Here is a 16,761-nt window from a genome sequence, read left to right on the forward strand (position 1 = left end):
ATAATTCAAAAAGAGTCATGTACCACAATGTTCACTGCAGCTCTATTTACAATATCCAGGACATGGAAGCAACCTAAGTGTCCATCAACAGAGGAAAAGAAGATGTGGCACATATATACCATGGAATATTACTCAGCCATAAAAGAAACGAAATTGAGTTATTTGTAGTGCGGTGGATGGACCTAGAGACTGTCATACTGAGTGACGTAAGTCAGAAAGAGAAAAACAAATACCGTATGTTAACACATATATATAGAATCTTAAAAAAAAGATTTATGAAGAACCTAGGTACAGAAGAGGAATAAAGACACAGATGTAGAGAATGGACTTGAGGACTGAGGGAGGGGTAAGGGTAAGCTGGGATGAAGTGAGAGAGTGGCACGGACTTACATATACTAGCAAATATAAAATAGATAACTAGTTGGAAGCAGCCACATAGCAAAGGGAGATCAGCTCCATGCTCTGTGACCACCTAGAGGGGTAGGATAGGGAGGGAGGGAGGGAGATGCAAGATGGAGTGGATATGGGGATATATGTATATGTATATCTGATTCCCTTTGTTATAAAGCAGAAACTAACACACCATTGTAAAGCAATTATACTCCAATAAAGATGTAAAAAAACAAACAAACAAACAAAAAGAAATGAAGTAGATACTTAAACTCACAGTCATTCTATTATCTGTTTATGGAAGGAAAATTACCATGAAGATTAAATTTGACCTGCAGGTAACTTGTAAAATTCATTGGCAGTCAAAACTCTGCCCTGGGAAGCACACTCTTTTCTGGAATAGGATATTCCCCCTGACTTTGTGGGTTCAAGGCAGATGTAGAGTCAGAAATCTACATATAATAAATTTGAAGAAGAAATTCTACCCTCAAGAATTTACCACCAGACTCACATGTTTTGTTAGAGGGTTTTTTTTGGTAATATTTATTATAAATGTAGTTAGTGGCTATATTTAATGACTATATGCTATATCAGAAAGAAAACATGATAAGGGCCAGAATCTTATCCATCTTATTCACAGGTGCATGCTGACTGCTTAACATGGTACCTATATTAATTGCATACAAGATTCAACTGTTGAGTAAATTTTGTAATTTTTTTGAGTTAAACTAAAAACACAACATTGTTGAGGAAATAAAATGTTAATGCCTCAAACGTGGTCATATTTTTCATAAATTAAATTTCTACTTTTTTCTTCTTTGTATATGTCACCAGCATATTAAAAAAGCAACTATAAATTTTCAAAAGGGCTAGGCAGATAAGATGATTATGTGATAGGTGCCTGGATTAGAAATAAAATGTAGAAGACATACTGTTTTGAAGTCATTATCATCTCTTGGTTCAAAAACAATTTTGTGAATTACATAATATATATACTTTTTGCTCAATATTTGAAGAAACAGAATACTACATATTACCATAAGCCAGTTAGAAAATGAATATCATACTTAAAACTTGCAGATGTAATTCAAACTTTTAGCATTAGGAGACTCTTAGAAGTTATTAACTACCTTGAAAAAGAATTTGGACCTCCTGATGCTCTTCTAAGTAGACTCCAAGTATATCTGTTTCATGTTACTGTAGATAGTCTCTATCAAATTCCACAATATGCTATTTAATATCAAGCTGAATGAGGATAATTATAATTTTTGTGACTTTCTGTTTGAATAAAAAAAAAGTTAATAAAAAAAAAAGAAAGAGCCAGTGCAAGAAGGACAGTTTGACTCTCCTTTCTGTCTCCCTAAAGCAGGAAATAAATCTCTCATATGACAGGTACACTCCTTGCATCTGGAAGTAGGACACTCTTATCACCAGAGATAGGGAATTTGGGGCCAACAAGCCTGCGTAAACAAACCTTGTTACTTCTTTAATTTACTACCCTAAGCCCAAACTCTGTTTAGATTCTTCACTGATTAAGCACCCAATGGCTATGTTTCTTTGTCCTGTCCACTCTTCACAAATGTATTGTTTCTTTGTCTAAGAAGTATAAAAGCTTCCTGCTTTGACCACTTCTTTCTTAGGTCCTATATCTATGAGACCTCCATACACATAAATTAAGATGTGTTTCTTTTTCTCCTGTTAAAAAAAAAAAAAAAAATCAAGCTGAAGAAAGCTGACATGACCAGTCCCTTCTTGCCAAATTTTCAAAAATTTAATTAAATAGACACTTGACTTCAAGAAGGCAATGTTAAAAACTAAATAAACTTTATCCTTTTAACCTTATTGACTGACCAAAGTAACATGAAAACATCAATACTTCATCTGCAGTGAGAACTCATATTGGATGAACTTTGTCTCTGTCAAGGATATGACTACTTATGGAGGTGATGGAGCGAGACTTAAAATCAAATTACTCTGATGTGACAGCTTAATCTCAGACTTAACATAATCTTTATTCTACCACTTTGAACCTTCTTGGTGATTTAATAATACTCAATTTAAGGGTATAACATTATAAGCTTTAGGAATGCCAGTTAGAATTCTGGCACGCTAAATCTTTGGTTTGCATAAAACTCTCATAAAAAATAGAATACATTTTGGGGCTTCCCTGGTGGCACAGTGGTTGAGAGTCCGCCTGCTGATGCAGGGGACACGGGTTTGTGCCCCGGCCCGGGAAGATCCCACATGCCACAGAGCGGCTGGGCCCGTGAGCCATGGCCGCTGAGCCTGCGCATACGGAGTCTGTGCTCCTCAACGGGAGAGGCCACAACAGTGAGAGGCCCGCGTATCACAAAAAAAAAAAAAAAAAAAAAGAATAAATTTTGGTTGGAGCTAAAGTGAGCCATTTCCTTTGAAGCTTTAGAAAAGTGAACATGGCAGTTTAAAGGTTAATCTGGTTACTTTATGTAAGAAACTAAATAAACAATGGTAATATTGAGTTAAAGTATGATAATAGAAGAGTGCAAAACAAAAGGATACATTTTCTGTTATTCCAATTATTGCTTTTCTTTTCACAAAAGTGAAGATAATTAAGCCTCACAAGACTAAGAATGAAAGAAAAAAACAAAACTGTCCTTAACTTTAAGTACTTTCGTTCGTGGATTTTGGCATTTTTCCCTGAGTTCTAAATTATTTTCACACAGGGAAGTTTTATAAAAAATGAAATTATACAATAGTTTTGGGACATGAAGAAATCGCTAAGGAGCAAAAGGATTGGAACATGTTAATTTTCAAGAAAAACTCACATTTTTCCATGAGTAGTCAAGAACACACTGAAGCTACCCACTACATGTTTGTGGAAGGATTAGGGTCATTGAATTCTTCAAAGTATAAGAAATTCAACAAAGTAAAATAATAATTGTAGTATGCGATTGAATTGGCGATGGTTCTTCAAAATTTAAAAACAGTTCTCCGTGTGTGTGTGTGTGTGTGAGAGAGAGAGACAGATAGACAGACCGAATGACTAACAGTCAGATAGAAGGCAAACAAAACTCAACCAGTACCTTGACTGTACAGTTCTTTATATGGAGTTTGAAAAATAGAGAGGGACAAAAGAAGTGTAGAGACGAGGGAAGGAGAGGAATGCCAAAATGAATTAAGAAAGAAAACTGAGAGGGTGGAATTAGATATTATGTAAAAGATAGAATTTTCACATAAGTCAGAGGAAGAGCTTAGTAAAGGAGGAGATAGTAAATGGTCACAACTACTGCAGAGATATTGAAGAATATGTTCTGAGAAAATAAAGTTTGACTCAAAAAGTTTCAGATGGTTTTTGATAAAATGTTACCAGTAAATCGGTGGAGGAAAAAGATGGCAAGGAGGTAGCTACTAAATGCTTAAGGAATATCATTAAGTTAAGAAACAAACAAACAAACAAAAAACCTCCCAGCATTGTGCCACTACAGAAATTAGTTCACATGTGTAGTAGTCCCTCTGTTTCTGAGTAGTTCAAAGTTATTTTGGTTCTCTTACCATAGGTATTTTGATTAAGGTAGTTGCACTACCTGTGACAGATACTTCTAAAGTCTATTTAATGAAAACTCTCCAAATCAAGTGACTATACAGATTCATAGAACACATGCCTCAAACATTAGCAAAGGCTAAGATTTGTCAGTGGTGTTGGGTCAGTCATTTTGGTAGAGAATTAAAAGTCACAGGTTCAATCCCATTCAGCTTGACTCTATACCTTGAACCTTTAACTTCAGTCAGCAGACAGGTGCTCTTGTGTCAAGTGGCAAGTGTCTCACTGCTGTTTGAAAAGTAAGATAACACAAATGATTCTTAGTAAACCAACCGAGATCACCTTACTGGTGAAGATCATTCATCTTATCATATATGAAGCAAAATAAAAATTTCCATCAATAGGGGAATGACTGAATACATCGTCTACATCAACCCATGAAATATTATAAAGCCCTTAAAAAGAATCAAAGTTATACCAGCTGACTCTGGCTAAGTTCACAAGATATCATATAATGAGAAAAGCAAGATGCATGTATGATATGATCCCATTTGTGTAAAGACATATACACACACACCCAGACACACACATATATAAATCTATATTCATGTAAAAATCTCCAAAGGATGCCTGAGTATAGGAAGAACTGTCAAGAACAGACACTAAATTGTATGTTTATATATATATATATGTGTGTGTGTGTGTGTGTGTGTGTGTGTGCGCTTATATATATGTGTGTGTGTGTGTGTATGTATATATATATATATATATATATATATATATATATATATATATATATATATATATATATATATAACTCCCATCCTTGTAAAATCATGCATATATGTATAAATACATAAAGCAATGCCTAAAATAATGGTAATTACAAAGATAGTTGAATTTATCTCCAGTTAAAGAAACTGAAACTGTACTTTCATCTTCCTTTATATTTTTGTAATATTTTTATTATTTGATCAGTTATTCTTTATTTATGTAACCAGAAAAAAAGACATTTTATTTTAGAAGGAAAAAGGCAAGTGGATTGGTTTCAATTTAATCCATTAGTCTTAAATCAGCCATGGACTGCCCATTTTCTCCTAGATATTGATACTATGAGCGTTCTCTGATTGTTAATACTCAATAATCAGGTATACTTGGTCTTTAAGAAATAGAGCAATAGAACTTCACATGTGTTCTATACTGAATTGTACTCTTTTTAAAATAAAAATTTGCACTTTAATTAAAACAAACCTGTAGAAGGCTGAATAATGATCCCTCCTCAATTGTCCATGCCCTAATCCCCAGAAACTGTGAATGTTTTACCCTTCATCACAAAGTGAACTTTTATGGATGTGATTAAGTTAAGGATTTTGAGATACTAAGAGAATCCTGAATCATCCAGGTGAACCCATGATGAGTCTTTATGAAAGACAGGCAAGACATTCAATGTCAGAGAAGAGACCTGAGGACAGAAGTAGAGGTTAGAGTGATGTGCCTTGATGATGGATGAAGGGATTACAAGCCATAGAATGCAGGTGGCTTTTAGAAGATGGAAAAGTCAAGGAATCAGATTCCTCCAAAAGGAACAGACTCCTACAAGTACCCTTATTTTAGACTTCTGACCTCTACACCTGTAAGAGAATAAAATTATCACCATGTCATGATATAGTAGCAGTAGAAAACTAATGCAAAAGTTTAACAATTATTAACAGCAACAAAGCACTATAAATCAGATTCAGTTCAGAGCAAGACTTACAGAATCAGTGATTGTGATCACCCCACTCACTAACTGTAGTTTCTCTCCCTCCTTGTATTAACACAGTTTCCTACCAATGATTCCTACCTCCTGAAAGAAATTCTTTTCAAGTCAAGCTAACTTCAGCACACACAACTCTAATTTTTAGGCATCAGGTTAGAGGGTAGTAAAATATTTTGTAAAAGGTAGATGGTTAGGCTTCTCAATTCTCAGACAAGAAGATATTTTTACCAGCCTTTAACAAAATCAACAAAATCACATGAGTCAAAGGGACCTGTATTCAAATACCCACCCCCTCTCCCCACCCATCTACTAGGCATGGGAATTTGGACAAACTAAGGACTTAATTTATAGTCTTGTGTTCCTAATTTTTAAAATGGGAATTATACAACATAAATAAACTGCTATGAGGATAAAATGATATTGGATACAAAGTATTTAGCATAGTGTTAGCACTTAGTTCTTGCTCAGAGAACAATATCTATTATTAGGGGAAAAAAACCCTCATTTTTCTCCAGTAATTTTTCTTCTTTATATTTTAATTTTGACAAAGAGGAAGAAAATCAAGTAGATGAGATATAATCTATTTTTATTAAACATTCTAAGATATTCTTTCTCAATAATTTCCTGGGCTGTCAGCTTCTAAGTCACTCCAGTTTCCACTCCAATCAGAGAACGAGCTGCTAAATGTGTAATGAACTATTTGCATCAAATGGTTACCTGGCCACCATCACTAATATAAAATTGGACTTGAGTTTCTGTAAAAGTCTACAATCTACTGAAAGGATTCGAAGATAGATAAATACTAGTCCATGTCAGAATTTTAACTCTTAAAAACACACCCAGGTAGGCTCTCAAGAGCCTAAATTGGGAATGTGCAATATTATTTAGAGCTTGGTATTCAGAATTTCATTATTTAGTGTTTTCAACAATAGGCTAAACACTCTATCCATATTGTATGAAAGACTAAAATAATAATACCAAACTTTTATCAAGCACTAATTACATGCCACAAACTATTTTAATTCTGTTGTGTGTATTAGTTATTTGAAGAGTCAAAATAATTTTGATGTAGTGCTTACATTGAAGAGGTAAAACATATTTCTAAAGCATTAGATTGATTTGGATATTTCTGGTACACAATGAGACTCTTCGTCTCTAATATCCATCAATGAGGCAAAAAAGATCCTGGTTTTCCATTACTTAGGTAAAATAAAATGACCTTTGTAGGTTGGTCCCTATTAGCTCTGAATCTTGAGCACTTTTAGAAACAATGATAAATGGGATTTTTAGTGAACAGCTCCTCCAGTGTTCAAGCTACTGCCTGATGATAAAGATAAGGTATTTCAACATTTTAGAAAATACCATCTGATACCCCCAAGGAGCAGCAGCTGGTGAGATTCAGTCAAGTAATATAGCTCATCATAAACTCTTGAATTTTGTATTAGAGACAGTGTTAATCACAAATGTAGTCCATCATTGATAAATGACAGAAGGATTGCCAGTCCTAAAGACAAAGAATAGCTTAGGTTTTTCACTCTACACTTATCACTCATTCTTAAAAAGAATAACACATGCCATCTGTTGCAGGGCAGTCATTCATAATTTATGAGATCTGAGCTTGATACTTGAAAACATTTAATATGAGTATTACTGAGTACATGATAAAGTAGAATCAGGAATTCTTAGAGCTTTACCTTGATAATCTCCCCAATAATATTCTTTTACTAGGCAAGCATTTTTCTTGAAGTTAAGCCTTGATGAGTCTGGGTAGATAGCTTGATAAGTAACAGATCAGGATAAAACCAAAATATGGCCATAAGAACAATTTCTGTTAGATTCTGATACACACAAGTAGCCAGCTACCAGTTCTATTGGTGCTTGAGCAATCAGAATGAATACAGAAGAAAAAAAAAAAAAGAAAGCATTGTTGTAGAAATAAATGCATTTTATTTCCAACAAATTTGAATAAGATCTTCCTTCTGAGCCTTTCCTGTTATCTTCATAAACTTAACAGCAAAGACTTCTCCAAGTATAAGAAGAATAGGGGAGAGAGCAAGTCAAGGAAAATCACATTAAAGGAAATCCTGTATTCTGTCTTTGGAGAGATATGCATTATTCTATTTTCTCCATAAGTACATTAGCTGGTTTTTTTGTTTGTTTGTTTGTTTTTGACTGCAGATGGTTTTTAGCAACTATGAAATCTCAATGTAACTGAGTACTGAACTTATTTCAAACTGCTTTAAATACTAAAACAAGAAAGGATTTGCCACAGAAATTTGGATACATATCCGACAAAGGCTTCCAAAAGTAAATAGTTAGCTTATAGTGAACATAAAAGAAAATTGCACACCCCAAAAATGTTCACTTATTGGCTTTCTGGAGGCAATTTTGAAATAAATTTATGAGAAAGTCCATGAGGCTTGAAATCTAGCTGTATGCACAGAAAAGACTGTTCTTTCATAATATTGAGAAAGATGGGTTTTTTGATAACTCAATATGTTATTGTATGTATGTAATTGTATTAATTACAGGCTATATTGAAGGCAAACAAAGATAAAATAATCCAGTAGTCACATGAGGGCCATTTTGAATTTTGAAATCTTCCTGGATGAATGTGAATTAAAATGAGGAACTGAATTAGAATGACAAATATCAACTAAAGGGGATATATTTGAATCTCTTATATTTTTGAGAGTATGCCTTAATCACTGCTTCTGTCTCTAGGCTATAGAAACCTATTCTGAAATTTAAAGAAACAGAGTAGAATGATGGATTGACAACTCACCTTACAATTAGGTATCAATGAGTTATAACTATATAATCATTAACTATTTCACTTATTCTGAGTCTTAGGTTGTTAACCTACAAAAAAAACCTAACAGATAGGTTTAGATTGCTTTATGATTAAATTCCACTGTTATCACCTAGATCCAGTATGTGAAAACTCATACAGTAAAGGCTGAACCAATATTTGTTGAATGAAATAAATGAACATGGCCAGGCTCCACCTGGAGTTATTTGAGGACATTGACACCTCTTTATCTATTGTTATTTATGGGGAGAAATTGGTCTGGAGGTAAATAATCTAGTACTAAAAGCTAACACCAGTAAGAAAAGTGTGAAACTAAAAGACGCAATGCTCAAACTCCATAGCAAGCTTGGGTGTGATTCATGCAATTTCTAGGACCAGGGCTTCCCTGGTGGCGCAGAGGTTGAGAGTCTGCCTGCTGATGCAGGGGACACGGGTTCGTGCCCCGGTCCGGGAGGATCCCACATGCCGCAGAGTGGCTGGGCCCGTGAGCCATGGCCACTGGGCCTGCGTGTCCGGAGCCTGTGCTCTGCAATGGGAGAGGCTGCAGCAGTGAGAGGCCCGCATACCGCAAAAAAAAAAAAAACAAAAACAAAAACAAAACTTTCTAGCACCAACAGGTTGAGTCTGAAGGGGATGCAGAGCAGGAAATACGTGATAAAAGAACCCACAGAGACAACTGAGCTGAGGGTAGATTCAGAAAATCTGCTTGCTTGATGTGTCTTAGTATCACTTTTAGGTTAAAGAGAGCAACCCCATAAAAGAGAACTGGTTCAAGAACTAAATCAGATGACAGATGCCTGTGTAACTAGCTCTGAGAAAGACTCAAAATCCAGAGGTGATCGAAATAAAAAATGAGGAGCTAAGACAAAAGTCTTGTCTGTGAAATTATACCAATAGTCAAGAGCAAAAGAGAAGGCTATAACTCTATGATGCCTGGGGCTCCCTGAGATAAGTTAACAGCATAACGTAATTCTAAGCCCCAGTACATGATAGTATTGATTGTCAAAAAACTTCAGAAATGGATGAGATGCCAGAGCCATATTAATTTTAATAGCTATGATATACTGAGAATTTCTAACATGGCCATCACTGTACAACCTTTTTACATATATTTGATTTTAATTTTCATAGGCACTGTGTGAATTGATTATCATCCTTATTTTCTATGTGAAGAGACTCATTCACAGAGAAGTAAGACAACTTCACAAGAAAACAGCTATTAATTAGCAAAAACAGAACATAAATTCTAAGGCTCTTACTCTTAACCACTATGTTATGCTCTTGTGCTTGAGAGAACTGATAAGGCAAAAATAGGGAAAATGTGATAGGACCTGCCACCTGCCTAAGTAATAATTAGAAATATATCATTGCCATGAAGAATACCTGAAAACAGTCACTTCTTTTGTCTCCATATCACTTACTATTCTATTCTGCATTGGTTTCTGTTTTAATTGAAGTAGAAAGCAGCACAGAGGGGAGTAAATATATTTATAAAATATATTAATAAAAACTAAGCTGTAAGGCCAGACACCATCAAACTCTTAGAGGAAAACAGGCAGAACACTCTATGACATAAATCACAGCAAGATCCTTTTTGACCCACCTCCTAGAGAAATGGAAATAAAAACAAAAATAAATAAATGGGACCTAATGAAACTTAAAAGCTTTTGCACAGCAAAGGAAACCATAAACAAGATGAAAAGACAACCCTCAGAATGGGAGAAAATATTTGCAAATGAAGCAACTGACAAAGGATCAATCTCCAAAACATACAAGCAACTCATGCAGCTCAATATCAAAAAAACAAACAACCCAATCCAAAAATGGGCAGAAGACCTAAATAGACATTTCTCCAAAGAAGATATACAGATTGCCAACAAACACATGAAAGAATGCTCAACATCATTAATCACTAGAGAAATGCAAATCAAAACTACAATGAGGTAAAACCACTCACCAGTCAGAATGGCCATCATCAAAAAATCTACAAACAATAAATGCTGGAGAGGGTGCGGAGCAAAGGGAACCCTCTTGCACTGTTGGTGGGAATGTAAATTGATACAGCCACTATGGAGAATAGTATGGAAGTTCCTTAAACAACTAAAAATAGAACTACAAAACGACCCAGCAATCCCACTACTGGGCATATACCCTGAGAAAACCATAATTCAAAAACAGACATGTACCAAAACGTTCATTGCAGCTCTATTTACAATAGCCAGGACACTGAAGCAAACTAAGTGTCAATCAACAGATGAATGGATAAAGAAGATGTGGCACATATATACAATGGAATATTACTCAGCCATTAAAAGGAATGAAACTGAGTTATTTGTAGTGAGGTGGATAGGCCTAGAGACTGTTATACAGAGTGAAGTAAGTCAGAAAGAGAAAAACAAATACCGTATGCTAACACATATATATGGAATCGAAAAAAAAAAAAAAAGAAAGAAAATGGTCAGAAGAACCTAGGAGCAAGACGGGAATAAAGATGCAGACCTACTAGAAAATGGACTTGAGGATACGGGGAGGGGGAAGGGTAAGCTCGGACAAAGTGACAGAGTGGCATGGACATATATACACTACCAAACGTAAAATAGATAGCTAGTGGGAAGCAGCTGCATAGCACAGGGAGATCAGCTCGGTGCTTTGTGACCACCTAGATGGGTGGGATAGGGAGGGCGGGAGGGAGGGAGAATCTAGAGAGAAGAGACATGGGGACATATGTATATGTATAACTGATTCACTTTGTTATAAAGCAGAAACTGACACACCATTGTAAAGCAATTATACTCTAATAAAGATGTTAAAAATTTAAAAAACAAAACAAAAAGTAATCAATATTAGTTCCTTCCCTGTCTGATTCTATGTTGATATGATTACTCTAAGGATTAAAGAATAATGAGAAGATTATGGTTTCCTGGAAGTTAGAAAACAGTCATATTTATACTATGGGGGCATGTAGACATTGTACAATGTTTTAAAAAACAAGTACATTTTCATTAAAGGCTGATAAAACTAAATTAAATTAGTACATATAGAGTAGAATTGGAAGTCCATAAATATGGATTTAATTCAAGTATTACAAGTTAGTTATTGTGAAAATTTCCTGTTTGTTTAAAGTATAAGAAAATTTAAACAGAAATTCACTACACTTATTCATCCTGTCTATCTAGCTCATATATTTATAATCAACCACTTATTTATCCATTCACTATTTCTGCTGCCTCATATAAATAGTAGATAGGTGTAATACAGTAAAACTGATTTTACTAAACACTAACTTGACTTCAGTTTGCCTTGGGTTTTGTATATTTATAGAATTAAAATGATTTTTGTCTATAACAACATGCTGTGCATCCCACATCGAGGCAGTCCATGACAGGGAAGGTTTCTATGTTTACATTTTAAAAATATTGTTACAGAAATACACCATAATCTTTATTTAGAAAACAAAACTATGTTTTTACTGCTCCATGTCCTAAGTAAAAAAAATGAATTTTTAAACTATATTAATCATTTCAGAAAAAAATATTATAGCAGGTTGTATTAGTATTCTACTGCTGCTATAACAAATTACCACAAACTTAGTGGTTTTAAACAATACAAATTGTCAGAAGTTCAAAATGGGTCTTAAGGGCTAAAATTAAGAGGTCAGCAGAGTTGTGCTCATTCTGGATGATCTAGGGAACATTTATGTCCTTGCTCTTTCCAGCTTCTTAGAGGATACCTGCAATCCTTGGCTAGTGGCTCCTTCCTCCATCTTCAATGTTCATCACTCTAATCTCTGCTTCTGTTGTCATAGCTCCTGTTTCGAACATTAACCTCTTGCCTCCTTTTTATAAGGATATTTATGATTAGATTGGGTCTCCATGGATAACCCAGGATAATCTCCCCAACTCAAGATCCTTAATTCAATCAAATCTGCAGTCTCTTTGCCATTTATAATAACATATTATGGATTTCTTTGAGGGACCATTATTGAATCTACCATGTAAGTATTTAATTGTGTAAAAGAATTTGGGTTTTATAGCAGGATTTTGAAAAATTTTAAGCAATTTAAAAATTTGACAACATTCACAGGAATTGTGATCTCCTACCATTTGAGAAATTCCTCAAAAATAAAACAAAAACATTAAAGTTTATGTAGATTTTTCCCTTTACTAACTAATCATTTTAACAAAGTACTATTATGTTAAAATTGAAAAATTTGAATGAAGTACTTTCCAAGCAAATTGATTCCTTCTTTTCTAGTTTCATAAGATTAGTGATTAGAATACAAGAAAATTAACAATGCTCTTTCATAGTACTTCAGTTAATTTTACAAGAATTTAGAAAAATTTTATCTGGAAAATTAACTCTTTAGATCTCATACATCAAGCTTGCTATAAATCTTTTTAGCAATAAACACTTCGGGAAAAAAAAAAAAACACCTCACCTTCACGTTTTCACTACTTCTCTTCCCATACATATGCAGTATATTTTAAAAACAAAATGTTATATTCCATGTCTCTTTAAACCTCACATTTATGCTATTCAATTTGAGGATCTTATAAACATTTATTTGAATTAAGTTTAAGTGCATTAGTTCTATAATCTCACTATTTCAAATAAAGCAAGTGAGCATGGGTAAACTATTCCCCCAACTTTATTTATGTCTTTAATAATATTTTACTTCGAAATCAAATATTTTCCTAACTTTGCCAATCCAATTAATTTTTTAATACTCTCAATTCATCTTGTTTCCTTACAATTAGCATCATGTGTACACTTACATATTATTAATCAACTATAAATATATCTATTTATTCTTTCTAGCTGTTGATGCCATTTGATATTTGGTTTATTTGATATAAGTTTACCTTTATGTTATTGTAGAATGTAATATTTTCAAAAATATATATTTTAAAGGAAATATCACTTTATTAAGGTTCATTCTGCAAACATATTTTGATTCTTAATAAATCCTAGAAACTTGAAAGAAATTGCTGCTTCATTATTAATGGTATTGATAGTACTAATTACTGGTTGGTATGTCTCCAAGTCACTCTCCCCCATGTTGACTGCAATCACACTGACTTTCCATCAGGTATTAGGACAGGCCAACCTCTTCCCAACCTCATGCTTTTTGGAGCTAATGATCTCTCTGCTTTGAAAGCTCTTTCCCAGGCTCTTTGCCTGACTGTCTCATTCTCATTCTTCAGATTTCAAATACCCTCTCTTGAGAGCAGTCTTTTATCACCCCTATATAAGTTAGCCTTTTTATTGTTTTCTATTGTACAACTGTGTTTATTTTCTTCTTGCATTTTATCATTTATGATTATATGTATTGGTTCATGTGTTTATTATTTGCCTTGTCCATGGGACCACCAGATCCATAAGGCCGAACTCTACTTTTACCCAGCACTTAACACACTTATTAACCCATAATATGTACTGATAAACTTCTATTGGTAGAATTATTGTTGGTGCAAGAACTTAATACTATATATTTTGAAAATAAAAAAAAATATAGTAACTATTTAGAGTGCCTTTACACCTATTAGCATTGATTAGATACAAACTCTAGAACAAGAGTTGCAAATTTAAGTATATTCAGAAGCCAGGAGATATTTTAAAAGAGTATAATGAACCAGGTACAATAAAATAAGTAATGGAAATTACAGGAAATATCAAAGAACAGACCCTATAAAAAAGGTGCAGCACCTACTCAGCTCTAGTCTATTGTTGCCCAAGGGAATACAGGTCCAGTGTTTCTCCAGACTTCAGGTTAAATCTGAGTTTTAGGGATTTGGGAGACCTAAGGAAACCCTCTTCAGGCTGAATCTGGTCCAGGACCACTAACCCGCAGCCCTTGCTCAAAAGTCTACTGAGGGATCTGATTCTTTCTAATTATATATAGGCTCTTTGCCAGCCCCATTCTCATTCCTTGGAAACAACTGAATTTTCATGCAGTCCTGATGTCCTAGCCTAGATCATTACAGGACTTAGATCAGATGGACCATTTTTGTAACTGATTCATCCAAACGCAGAGTACTTAAGAGACTGTCCACTAACTCTTGCTCTCTAGATCACTGGATCTTATTTTTTCAGACCTGTTTTTCACCTTTCTTCTTTTGATTCTTGAACTATTACTTTGTATTTCCCACCCTCCCTCCCGCCACAAATGGCTTCATTTTTCAACTTAAATTAGTCAAAATTGGTTTTTGCAGATTTGCAAACAAGTATTTCTTATTAATATATTAGTTAATTACATTAAAAATAATTTATTATCTTTATGCTCCACACTGTGATGGGTATTAGGGCTCAGAAGAATCCCAGCATACACGTAAGTCATGATTTCTACCCTGCCCATCTATGGGTTCATCTCCTGTCACTCGTGTTTTGTTTTTCATGCAAACACCAAACTATTTTGGTTTTATCTTCACGATAACAGTTACTTATCTTACATTGTCCCATCTGCCAAAAATGATTGCCCTTCTCATTAAAGTCTATTCATTCTTTAAGATTCAGCTCAAGAGTCATCTCCTCTAGAAAACCTTCCCTGAAGATATACACCCCCACACACCACCTACAAACATCAGCTGCTATGGGATGAGCATGTCTTCTAGGTGCACTGCTAACATGAAGTGCTCAGTTGCTTTGCTGAACTAGGAAGAGTAACTTTGGGGGCCTTGAGCCTCATTTGGCTAAATTCCTCTATGGCAGAATTTTTATCCTAGCATTCTACCTAGTGTTTAGCATAGTGCCTGGTCGGCAACAGACGTTGTGTGATGAAAGGAAGATAAAAGAGGGAGGTCTTGAAAGCAAATGATATAATCTAGTTGAGAATAAGTTCCATAAACATATGAAGCAGCTAGACAAGAATAGGAGAGAATTTAGGGTGATAACTTCTAAGAAAGTATATAGTCCACCTACGATTCCTGTTTTCCAAACTTATAATAGCAATTTTTATGAATATTTCATATATGGGACATACAACAGAAGTTTAAATTAACTATTAAGTAATTACTGATTCACTTGCAAAAGTTTTATGATTTATATGTTAGGTTCAAGATACTGTCAAGTAGAAACTATTTAAGAAAGAAACTGGCCCCTGGCCCTGGCCTCTGCGCCAAGCGGGCCTCCGCGCCGAGCAGGACTCCACTCCGTCCGGTCTGTGCTTGGAGCAGGCGTGAGCCGGGCCCTGGGGGACGGGGAGGAGCAGCGCCCCAGATGCTGTCGCCATGGTGCACCCTCGCAGCCCCCGCCTGCATTAACATCACGATGGCTGCCCAAGGAGAACCCCAACTTCATTTCAAACTTACATTGGGGATGGTGGTACTGGTAAAACTACATTCGTGAAACGTCATCTGACTGGTGAATTTGAGTAGAAGTATGTAGCTACCTTGGGTGTTGAGGTCCATCCCCTTGTGTTCCATACCAACAGAGGACCTATTAAGTTCAATGTATGGGATACAGCTGGTCAGGAGAAACTTGGTGGACTGAGAGATGGCTATTATATCCAAGCTCAGGGTGCCATTATAATGTTTGATGTAACATCGAGAGTTACTTACAAGAACGTGCCTAACTGGCATACAGATCTGGTACCAGTGTGTGAGAACATCCCCATCGTGTTGTGTGGCAACAAAGTGGATATTAAGGAGGGAAAGGTTAAGTCAAAGTCAATTGTCTTCCACCGAAAGAAGAATCTTCAGTACTATGACATTTCTGCCAAAAGTAACTACAACTTTGAAAAGCTCTTCCTCTGGCTTGCTAGAAAACTGATGTGAGACCTTAACTTGGAGTTCATTGCCATGCCTGCTCTCGCCCTGCCAGAGGTGATCATGGGCCCAGAGTTGGCAGCGCAGTAAGAGCACGATCTAGAGGTTGCTCAGACAACTGCCCTCCCGGATGAATATGATGACCTGTGAGAAAGTGAAGCTGGAGCCCAGCGTCAGAAGTCTAGTTTTATAGGCAACTGCCCTGTTATATCAGTGGTGCAGAGTGTTTGCCACTTTATTATATAGCTAAGCAGAACATGTGCTTAATCTTTGGGATGCTGAAGGAGATGAGTGGGTTTCGGAGTGAATGCAGCAGTTAAAAAAAAAAAAAAACCTTCATTTTTTTGGACCTGCATATTTAGGTGTTTTGGAACACAGTTGTTTCCTCCTTGAGTTCCAAATATAAGACTGCTACAGTCACATCACAATATTCAGTGGTGGAATCTTGTTTGTTACTGTCATTCACATTCCTTTTTGTTTAGAATCAGAATAAAATTGTATTTCAAATATATAAAAA

At 35.2% G+C, this 16,761-nt stretch overlaps 1 protein-coding gene and 1 pseudogene across 23 annotated transcripts in view; one reads left to right on the top strand and one right to left on the bottom strand.

Annotated features, from left to right (window-relative positions):
* Positions 1-16,761, bottom strand: part of ADGRL3 (adhesion G protein-coupled receptor L3) — a 581,523-nt gene that overhangs the window by 377,516 nt on the left and 187,246 nt on the right. The gene's annotated exons all lie outside the window — the stretch shown is intronic.
* LOC308618396 (GTP-binding nuclear protein Ran-like) lies at positions 15,748-16,751 on the top strand (annotated as a pseudogene). The gene has a single exon. The product of its transcript is annotated as a GTP-binding nuclear protein Ran-like (transcript).

The sequence above is a fragment of the Mesoplodon bidens genome (assembly GCF_964165515.1).
Source record: "Mesoplodon bidens genome assembly, chromosome: 1".
Classification (NCBI taxonomy): Eukaryota; Metazoa; Chordata; class Mammalia; order Artiodactyla; family Ziphiidae; genus Mesoplodon; species Mesoplodon bidens.